Below are 11,111 nucleotides of genomic sequence, written 5' to 3' on the forward strand. Positions count from 1 at the left end.
GAGTCTTATCCTTGACTGCTCTAGTTGGCAGTCTATTGAGCAGATACACTGAGGTGTTAACTGCCTCAGCCCAAAACTGACTTGGAAGCTTGCCTTGAAACAAGAGGCACCTGGCCATGTTCAACACAGTCCTATTCTTCCTCTCACAGACTCCATTCTGTTGAGGAGTATAGACTGTTGTGAGCTGATGATGAATCCCATTACTGTCACAAAGCTTTTGAAATCTCTCAGACACATATTCAGAGCCATTATCAGTCCTTAAAGCTCTAATTTTGCAGCCTGACTGATTTTCAGCATAAGCCTTGAATTTACAGAAGGCTTCAAACACTTCTGACTTTGCCTCAAGAAGTAGACCCAGCACAACCTTGTCAAATCATCTATAAACAGAGCAAAGTACCTGTTATCACTGATTGAAGGTGTTCTCATAGGACCACAAACATCAGAGTGCACCAATTCGAGCTTGTTTTGAGCTCTCCAAGCACTGTCAGCAGGAAAAGGCAGTCTAGCCTGCTTACCAAGCTGACAAACCTCACAAACATTCCCACTAACCTCAACTTTTGAAATGCAATCAACCAAATTCAGCCTATGTAGCAGATCAAGCGATCTGAAATTGGCATGGCCTAGTCTCCTATGCCACAAGTCAGTGCTGTCAGCAAGGTTGGTGCATGCCTTTCTTTCTACTTAGCTAACATCCAGCATGAAGCATCTATCGGTCATGGAGACTGAGATTAACTCTAGACCATTCATGTCTTGAACAGTATAGCAACCATCCTTAAAAACCAATGTATAGCCCTTTTCAACTAATTGGCCTACACTAAGCAAATTCTGGTCTAAGTCAGGTACAAAAAGCACATCTGAGATCAGCTTGTTACCTGAACCAGTGCTAACCAGCACACTGCCCTTGCCCTTAGCCTCAATCAGCTTGCCATCTCCAATTCTGATCCTAGAGTGGAAGCTTTTGTCTAAGCCCTTGAACAACTTCTCATCTGCTGTCATATGGTGTGAGCAGCCACTGTCTAGTAGCCAATCATTGCTGGTTTTTGTTGTGCCAACAAAACAGGTTGCTGTAAACACATGCTCCTCCTGAGCTTGCATGTCCTCAGCTGGTCTAGCTTGTTGTAGAGCAGCCTCCCTTGGTTTGCCTTTGCACACCTTCTCTACATGACCAAACTGCTTGCACTTTCTGCACTGAATATCTAGCCTAAACCAGCAATATTTTTCTGAATGTGTTGTCTTCTTGCAGTGAACACATGGTGGAAACACCCTTTTTGCTTCATCTCTTCCTGACTTGGCCTTTCTATTGTGCCAAGGCTTCTTGCCTTTAGCACTCATGCTTGAGCCTTCACTGGCTTTAGCCTGGAAAGCAGCTTCAGGATTCTCCTCCTGCCTATTTGCCCTCCTTTGCTCAAGTGCATACAGGGAGTTTATCAGCTCAGACAGTGAAATGGCTGATAAGTCCCTCGAGTCCTCAAGTGAAGAGATTTTAGACTCAAATTTCTCAGGGAGAGTTGTAATAACCTTTTCAACAACTCTGCTCTCTGTGAAATCCACTCCCAGGAGCCTAATGCTGTTGACAATGGCCATTATCCTGTCTGAGTACTGCTTGATGGTCTCAGACTCCTTCATCCTCAAATTTTCAAAATCTCTCCTGAGGTTGATCACTTGCTGTTGCCTTGTCTTGTCAATCCCCATGAACTCCTCCTTCAGCTTCTCCCAGGCCTGTTTTGGTGAGTCACAGGCCATGATACGAGTGAATATCACATCAGAGACTCCATTTTGCAAGCAGGCCATAACCTTATGCTTCTTGGCTCGCTCCTCAGCATGCTGCCTCATCTGTGCAATGGTGGGATTGGCTCTCAATGGAGGTGGTTCAGCATCATTCTCAATCACACTCCAAAGATCGTGTGCCTGAAGATAAGTCTTCATTTTAACTATCCAAATGTGATAGTTTTCTCCAGTGAACACTGGTGGAGGTGGTGGAGTGAAACTCATCTTGCTAAACTGAGTTTAAGTGCTTCGATCCTTTTTAGTTTTAAGCTTTGCTGTAGATTTTAAATTGAAATCAACAGAATGCATGCAAAGGCCCCTCAAAGACTCGGGCTCATGATACCATTTGTAGGAACAATGGCAGCAGCAACAAAGAGATTTGCACACAAATGCAAGAATAATCGAAGCAGAAAAAGAAAAACAAGCAGGGCAGCAAGCAAAGATTTGAATGTCCAGCAAAAATTGTAACTGAACACTACTAATTTTCATTCATAATTTGAATATATAAAAGAGTTACAAATTTTGGTTCATTTGACAGTTACCTAATGACATAACTACTCCCACTTAAACTAAACTAATACAAGCTTAAGTCAAATACAAAATAAGCTGACATATCAGCTTTTACATCATCAATCCAATCACAAACTTAATCCAACTAACTTTGGAAACTAGTTAGAGTTGAACTGAACTAAATTACATCAAAACAAAACAGCAATGTCAGTTGCTTCATTTGGTCCAAAAACCATTCGTGCGCGCCAAGCAAAATGAGTTGAGCTTGATAGCTGCTGGTCTCGACAGTAGCATGCTTCTGGCTCCATGTTGCATTGCAGTCCAGCTTTCAACAAATATTCTATCAGTGAAACTGAGTTGAATTGGTTCTGCAACAAAATGTCCAACGTAAAATGTAGGTTCTACTGGTAGAGGAAGCGTTATGGTCTCACTTCCCAACATGGCAATGACAGTTGACATAGTTGGTCTATTTGCTGGATCTACTTGCACACACAATAAACCAATCTGAATGCATTTAAGCACTTCTGTTGGCACACTTGAACCAGCAAGATGCTCGTCTATTAGTTCCATTCCTTCACCTTTTGACCATAATTTCCATGCCTACAATTATTACATACATTTAGCCAAATATATATAATATAGTGTTAATCTATTCATTGAAGATAGAGTAGGACACATACAAATGTCAAAAGGCTTTCACCATGTTCTGAAAGATGAAACCCGTTATTTTTTTACCGCTTATAATTTCCAACAAAATGACTCCAAAACTAAACACATCTGATTTGACAGAAAAGAGTCCTTCCATAGCATATTCGGGCGCCATGTATCCACTATTTTAGCTCATAAAAAACAAAGAAAGATTAAAACAAGATTAGATAATCATAAACAACTTTACAAAGTAGCAAACCTATTCTTCAATGTGTATCAATCAAATAAAAGATACCTTCAATAACAACCCATCTTAGTTTTGTTAACTACTAACCAGGGAACATACAATAAATCATTAATTGCACGGGATCCTTCTAACTTGCATGACTTTGAAGTAGAGGATAAATCTTTTTTTCCTTCTAACAAGTTAAATGGAAGATTTTTATATATCTCATTAAGTTGAAATTGGAAACAATGAAGAATAAAATATCAAATTACAAAAGACACATTTTGAGAGAACAAGTTGGGAAGAATCCATAGGACTTACTATGTTCCGACTACTCTATTTGTATTTGCTTCATTTTGATCTCCACAAAAAATTTTTGCCATGCCGAAGTCTGATATTTTTGGATTCATCTCATGATCAAGTAAAACATTACTTGCTTTAAGGTCTCTGTGGATAACTCTAATATGAGAATCCTCATGCAGATACATGATACCTCGGGCAACTCCTTTAATAATATTGAATCGCTTTTGCCAAGACAATTGTGTAGCCAAACTTGAATCTAATAAACGTTCCAAAAAAAAAACACTAGTTAAATATTCAAATTCATTTTGTTAATGTATAAAGAAAAATGTCGCTATTTAAAGGTTTAAGGCTCAAACCAAATAGGAACAGGTCAAGACTTCTATTGGGCAGGAATTCATATACAAGTAACTTTTCATTTTTCTCTAAGCAACATCCTAAGAGCCTCACAAGATTTCTATGTTGTAGTTTGGCAATTAACATGACTTCATTTTTGAACTCAAGCAGCCCTTGACTGGAAGCTCTTGAAAGCCTTTTAACTGCAATTTCGTTTCCATCTGCTAGTGTGCCCTGGAAATTAACATATTAACATTTATATTTTGTAGGCTTCATCATAAAGAAAATTCTAATCATAATTACCTTGTACACAGGGCCAAATCCACCTTGTCCGAGCTTATTTTCATCACAAAAATTAGTGGTCGCTGCTTGTAAAATATCCAATTTAATTGAAGGAAACTCTTGAGATGTTTCAACATTTTCGCTTGAGTTCTCATGATTCCCGCTTCCGATTACCAAGTCAAGTAATTGAACTTCTTGGCTATCTTCTTTATCCCCTGTAATAAGATATAATGTGATTGGCGTAAGATTATAGCCAAAATTGGAAAAATGTCAACTTGATATAATAGTGCATACCTTGAATGTCTGTCCTTTTCCATAGGAAGATACCGCAAGCAGAAACCAAAGCTAGTCCAAGAATTGCCGATAAACTTTCACCAAGTGGAACCCAGATTGATTTGTTCTGATTCTTCTCTGGTTTTTGGTCTTTCCAAGATAAACAGATCTTATCAAAATCTTGGGAACTACATGTAATTAACAAGAAACACAACTACTCAAACTACCCTTACGAAACAACAAATCACAACTTGCAACTCATTTCTTAGGACATCGTATAGACTAGATGCTAAGTGTGCTGACACCCATCTCCACATTGGATGAATACAAGAGAAATTGATTGGCTAACCCACTTAATCAGTCAACTGTGGAATTGTCATTTCTTTTGTTCTAACAAATGAAAAGGAGAAGGAAAGGCTGCAGTTTTTTTGTTTGATCCAAATGCAATCAGAGATGATGAGGGTACGAAGGAATAGAAAAGAAGGCTCTCAAACCATATTAAAAGATTGGATGAATACTTGGTTTCAATATTTCAAAATTTTAATTTAGCAGTAAGTATAATATTTGACAACTAGAAGAAGTTAAAAAGAGATAAGAGTAGTAGTAGGTTTTTCATTTACTTTAATTAGATGCGTACTAACCTTGCGTAATTGTGGGAATCAAGTCGAATGTAAACATACAGTTAGGCTTCTGAACATAACCTCCTTGCTTCCCATGGCAACATGCTTTAAAGGAACTCTTAGCGGCCAGTAGGCAGGAATCACATTCCTCCTGTGATATGTCTGGAGTGCACTGCATTTGTGCATCTATGTTTTGAGATGTCTTCTTCATTTTATGCAGGGGAAAAAGCGATCTTCCTCCAGGTTTCCACGCTCTGGAATTGTCTTTTTGGCATGTTTAAGTCAAAAGTTCTATAATCAAATCAAGGGAAATATTAAATGAATAATTTCGTTCTTATGGGTCCAAACTACGTGATCCGTCACTCATCCTATTTCTACGTTAATTTATCTTTCTTAGGTTGGTTATACTGGTACTGTTGAAGGAGCAAATAATAACAAATAATGGTGCACTAAACTGAAACAATAAAAACTTATATGAAATGGAATATAATAGGGTCCATAACAGAAATTGCAATTAAATAGTGATGCCCAAAATAATATTACCCAAAACTTAATAAAAGAATGATATGATGATAAATTTAGTCTTTAATATTTATATCTTTTGATAATTTGGTTTTTATTCTTTTTTATGGGATAAATTTGATCCTCAACCTTTTAAAAAGAGTTAGAATTTGAACACCTAACTTTCATGAAGAGCCAAATTGTTATTTTTTTTAATAGAAATATTAAACTAAAATGTTAAATTTTTAAACATGGAAGCGCGCATGGCAACCCCGTGTACTCCATTTTTTTTTAATTCTTATGAAATTTTTTATAATTATTTTTATTTTTTTCCATTAAAAAAAGTTATTTGACTCTTTCTAAAGGCTAAATTAGCAGTATAAGCCGATTTTTTTAATTAGGCCTTTGGGCCATTTTTTTTTATTTAGCAGTATAAGCACGTCCAGCTGGGTGCTCTTTCTACATAGGTGGCAGGAAAATGGGCCCAACTAGGTGCGCTTTCCCTTTCTCTCTCCTAAAACCTAAACTATTTTTATTCTTTTAGGGTTAAGGTTTAAGTCTTGGTGTATATTCTAGGGTTTAGGGTTTTTTTGGAAGGGTTTAGGATTTTCAATTGAAACCGCAAAAGTTCATAGGTAAATTTAAGGGGTCGAGGATGTGATAACGCGCCACAGAATGCATACATTTCATATATCATGGCGGGATAAGACCATCACCTCAAAAACTCAATGTGAGTAAATCTGGTTTCAAAGTAATAACGCTTGATACGATCAGGGGTCGAACTCTAAGTCGAGGTCCCAGTCAACGGCTTGATGCACTCACGAGTTCGAGTATAACCGAGGGCCCAGGTGACGATCGTTATACGATCAGGAGTTCAAGCTTTTTGGACACTTGCAAATGATGCCTGTATATATCATACATAAGATTGAGGTCATAATCATATAGAAAAACTCTGGGGACTTCTGGTGTAATCAATGTAATTTTTTTTTTTTATTTTCAAGCAGTCGTTATCTTTGAACTTTCATTCAAACTCAGGTGGACACAAGACGGCTCTCAGGTGGAGAGTGGATGTTCCAGCACAGTAGAGGTCAAACTCAGGTCGACATGGCAGCGGTTGTAGTTATTAATGGCTTGTTTAATAAAGACAGTCTTCGTCACCCTGAAAGAAGCATCACCTTTATTTCATCGCAATAGCCACTCCCTACCTGAGAGCCCTCTTGCATATATGACGGTGCTGACTTTTGAATAAGAAGGAAGGTTAAAGGTACTAATTGTCTAGAAATGAAGAAAAAAATTACACCAATTATAGCGAGAAGCCTCAGATTTTCTCCGTATAAATATGCCCTCAAACTTCTATATGGTATTTATAGGGCATCATTTTCGAGTATTCGAAAAGATTAAGCTCATGGCCACATAACGATCGTCAACTGGCTCCCTCGTTATACCCCCGATCCATTATCGCATAACGGTCATCGATTGAGACTTTTACGTAGACTTTCACCCTTGACTATAGAAAGCAAAAGCACCCCGAACCTGACTTTCTCGGGATAGGCTTCAGAGGTAATGGTCCCCAATCGGCATGATATATGTAATGTGTACGGCTCGGAGCAATATCACATCACTAACGGCTCAAGAATACCTCGAACGTTAAAGAAATATTTTTAGCAATCAGAATTGTTAGCACTCAAAAATGATTTATGCAGTAGAGGTGGAGAGTGTGTGGTAAAAGATGTTTGAGGGGTAATGAAACTTGTTGTGTGAGACACCTTTTATAGGCATTGGGAAGGGTATGTTTGTAAAAAAAAATTCATTTCATTGAAAACGCGTTGCAGGAGTGAAGAACATATTCGAAACATGGTTAAAGCGATTGAAAAATACGAAGCGCCAGACTTTTAATTTTGGGCAAAAGAAATTTTGTTAGAGAAAGCACGCCCAGCAGGGCGAGCCTTCCTGGTAACATGACAGGAAAGCGCGTCCAGCTAGGCACACTTTTCAAAAGCACAGCCAGTTAGGCAAATTTTCTGCCATGTCAGCAGGAAGGCTCGCCCTGCTGAGCGTGCTTCTTTCAAAAACAATTTCTTTCCTGTTGAGGATGCAAACAACTTTTCAGGATACCCAAGGAGCACGTTATGAGATGCATAATACTTGGGTAGCACGGGTACAATAAAATTATACGACTTCTAAACGTACTTTGAACTTAGACACACATCATAAAAAATACAACGAATGCATGCATTCTCAAATGAATTTTGAAGAACATATTCTCTTTCTCCCTATATAATTTTCCTATAAATGGGATGCAATTTTCATAACTTAGGCACGCATCAAACTACTAATAAAAAAATCGAATAGTTCTGTTACGGGAGCTGCATGTACTTCTTTGGACAACCCTCTACTTATTTTTTGCAATTTTTCATCCAATTTGTGACCAAAATTGAAACGAGTCGACAAGTAAAATCAGTTATGTACTACAATGGTCAAATCTATAATACAGAAGTCGAGGTGATATTTGTAGGAGCGAAGTCCATGGAAATGGCGTCTAGTACTACTATTCAATTGTGTGAGTTACGGACCAAAACCAAGAGGAAAGTCGAGGGATCGACTTGGGGAACGATTTTGAAGTTACAATGTAGATATCTTACTTCTGTTGACCCCTATAAGTATGACCTATTCGACGTGACTGGCAAGGTCCATCTCGATACGGTCATATCATCACACTGCTCAGGCAGAAATGCTATAATGGAGTTATACTTCGAGTTTATCGAGGCTGATGGATCCGACCCATCTTCAACCACCGTTACGGCTAATATGAAAACTGAAGCCGAAGTAAAAAGTCCTACTACATAGTTATATTGTGGGCTGGCCTACTATAAAGTGGTTACTATGTTGTTCCCAAAACATCATTGGGAAAACACTCATTGGTCTCTAGCACGGATCTAAACTTTAGTGGTCAGTACCTGTCAGGGCTTGAGCATAACCCCAATCTGGACACTCAGGCTCGACAATCAATCAGTGTATTCGATTTCAACTTCAACACTGGATCAATGTCATGGGGTGAAAGCAGTTATACGGGGGGATCATCGATGTGTACTGGACATTCCTCTAACGATAAAAGATACGACTTGCCGATGAGTCTGAACTACGACAGGTTCTCGACATTTGTCGCCATGTCTGTTGAGAAAAATGGTTCGCGAACGGTTAAGGATTGCATCCTACACTTCCAAGTCTTGATGTGCTCCTCATGTCGCTACACCCAGTCATCATTGTTCTTCCCCCGCATGTCCACTTTGTGCAGCTCCTTCAGGTCTCGTGATGGTGGTAGAATTTGTTGCCTTCACCTGAATTTCCACAACACCCGATCTGATTCGTGTATTTCCACTGTCGCATACACTACAAATGGCACCTTGGCGTCCCACATCTCTTGATTGGCCAACACTTCAGGCGGGATGCAAAATATGTTATCAATGTCGGTGTACGACATCCATTCAAACTGAAAAGTAAATTTGTAAATATCATTATGTATGATTTTTTTATGAATCATTGCATGACTAAGAATAAGTAACTAACCTCAGCTTCCGAGCGTTAGTCTAACAATAACCTAAAATCTTCTAACTCCTCGGGCAGACTCACGTAACTCAGCCCATGGTTCCACTTGAACAAGTGATATGTTAGTCGAAACGTAAAATAAATGGTAGTCGCCATCAGGCCCACAACTGCAATAGGAGCAGGCAACCACCGATTGACGTCATATTCGGTATCGTGGCCCGACACATCTCTCGGTATAATATAGACAAGATGGTTGATCCCCAACATAGTTTTTCGCATTTATTAAAGTCCACTAGATGTAGTAGCCACCTTACGTACACCAAATTTCGAGATTTTTTGGGCATTAAAATGCCCCCGATTAACCTTATGATGAATGCTTGTACGTATTGTTTTATGACCTCCTCTATTTGATTGTTAGGGAGCTCGTCGAAATTATTCTCCAATCAGTTGATCAATATCCAACCACCTTCAAACCTGTTCGGGACCTTCCCTAACAGTGCTCTACAGAGGTCTACTTTACTCAAAATGATCGCTGATCCCGTGATGACTAGCTCAACCACTGGCAGACCGAGTTATAGTGTGGTATGTCCTCGAGTGTGATTGTACACTCGTCATATGGAAAGTGGAAAATGATCGCTGATTAGTGTAAGATTGAGTTTGCAGCCCCTAGTCATGCAAGACGCATGCAAGAATTCAACCTCTTGCAAGTGGCCACGAATTTTAGGGATCACAAGCTTTCCCATATTATGAATGAAGCCCTTTCGAATACGATCATATGCCTATTTACACAATAAAAATTAAATTAAAAAAATAATTAAATTTAATATAATTGAAAATAATGAAATTTAAAATCTCATCTTACCATTCAAAAATATGATTATAACACCCCTATACCCGATCCGACTATATGGACCCGGTATAAGGCTATTACATTTGGTGCCAAAGCAGTTTTGGCTAGAAATTGTATAATTCAATCATTCATATATAGTGTATTAACTTATTTAATCCAAAAATTATTAATATAAACATCCGGGGTTATTAACGTATGTTTGTTTGCGTTTGGAAATTATTTAAAATTTGTTTTTAACTCAAAACAGGGGCAAAATATCGATACTTAAACAAAAGGTATCGATGTTTTATGAAAGGTATCTATACCGCTACACAAAAACGATACCAAAATAGCATTCTGGAACTCCAAAAATTCAAGTTTTGATGATGGTACCGATACCTTAGGCCTAAGTATCGATACCTAGGCTTATATCGATACCCACCTCAAAAATGATACCAAAATTACTCTTTGTTTCTCAAAAAAAAATGATTTTTGGGTCAAGGTACTGATACCTTTTCCTCAGGTATCGATACCTTAGGTTATGATGACACAAAAGTAGTTTGGAAAAAATTGCTAAAAAGCCCCCTGCACTAATTCAAAGCATTCAAACACTTCCAAACCAATTCAATTACCCTCAAACTCATTAAAATTCACCACAAAATCTATATAATAACATCATATATGCATGCACATGTTAAGCTATTATAAATTCCTTTCAAAAGCTAATAAAATATACCATTAGATCACCAAAATAACAAGGTTTCCAAAGTTTGTATTTTAGTCCATCTAACATTCAACTATACAAAGAACCTACTTACATGCCATAATAACCCCAAAATTCATACATACAACATTGCGTCATGGAATGGTCATGAGATGGAATGCACACAACCTCGATATTAGCCCAACTGGATCTATTTCACCTATGCGTTAGAGAATTAACGCGGTAAATCTGTGAAGACTTAGTAGGTACTTCAAGATTTTTTTTTAATCTAAGATTAATAATAACAAAAAATAAAATTTTATTCATTTTATAGACATATAATTCTCATCAAATTAGTTCCTAAAGTTTAATATATTTTTTCTTAAAAATCACAATTACCTTTACTTACCGTAACCCAATAATTGATAATAGCTGAATTACAACATTGTAGCCCAATGCAGACTAGTTGAACACTTAGGATATACGGAAATAAATCAATAATGTATTGTTAATGCATATTGTGAGGCCCAATTTTTGCTCGAGCCTGCAAACCAAAAAATAAACCAATCA

The 11,111-nt window shown here is 37.8% G+C and overlaps 1 pseudogene; it reads right to left on the bottom strand.

Moving 5' to 3' along the window:
• Positions 1–2,298: 2,298 nt before the first annotated feature.
• LOC121218409 (putative cysteine-rich receptor-like protein kinase 30) lies at positions 2,299–5,173 on the bottom strand (annotated as a pseudogene).
• Positions 5,174–11,111: the final 5,938 nt, after the last annotated feature.

The sequence above is a fragment of the Gossypium hirsutum genome, chromosome D06 (genome assembly GCF_007990345.1).
Source record: "Gossypium hirsutum isolate 1008001.06 chromosome D06, Gossypium_hirsutum_v2.1, whole genome shotgun sequence".
Lineage (NCBI taxonomy): Eukaryota > Viridiplantae > Streptophyta > Magnoliopsida > Malvales > Malvaceae > Gossypium > Gossypium hirsutum.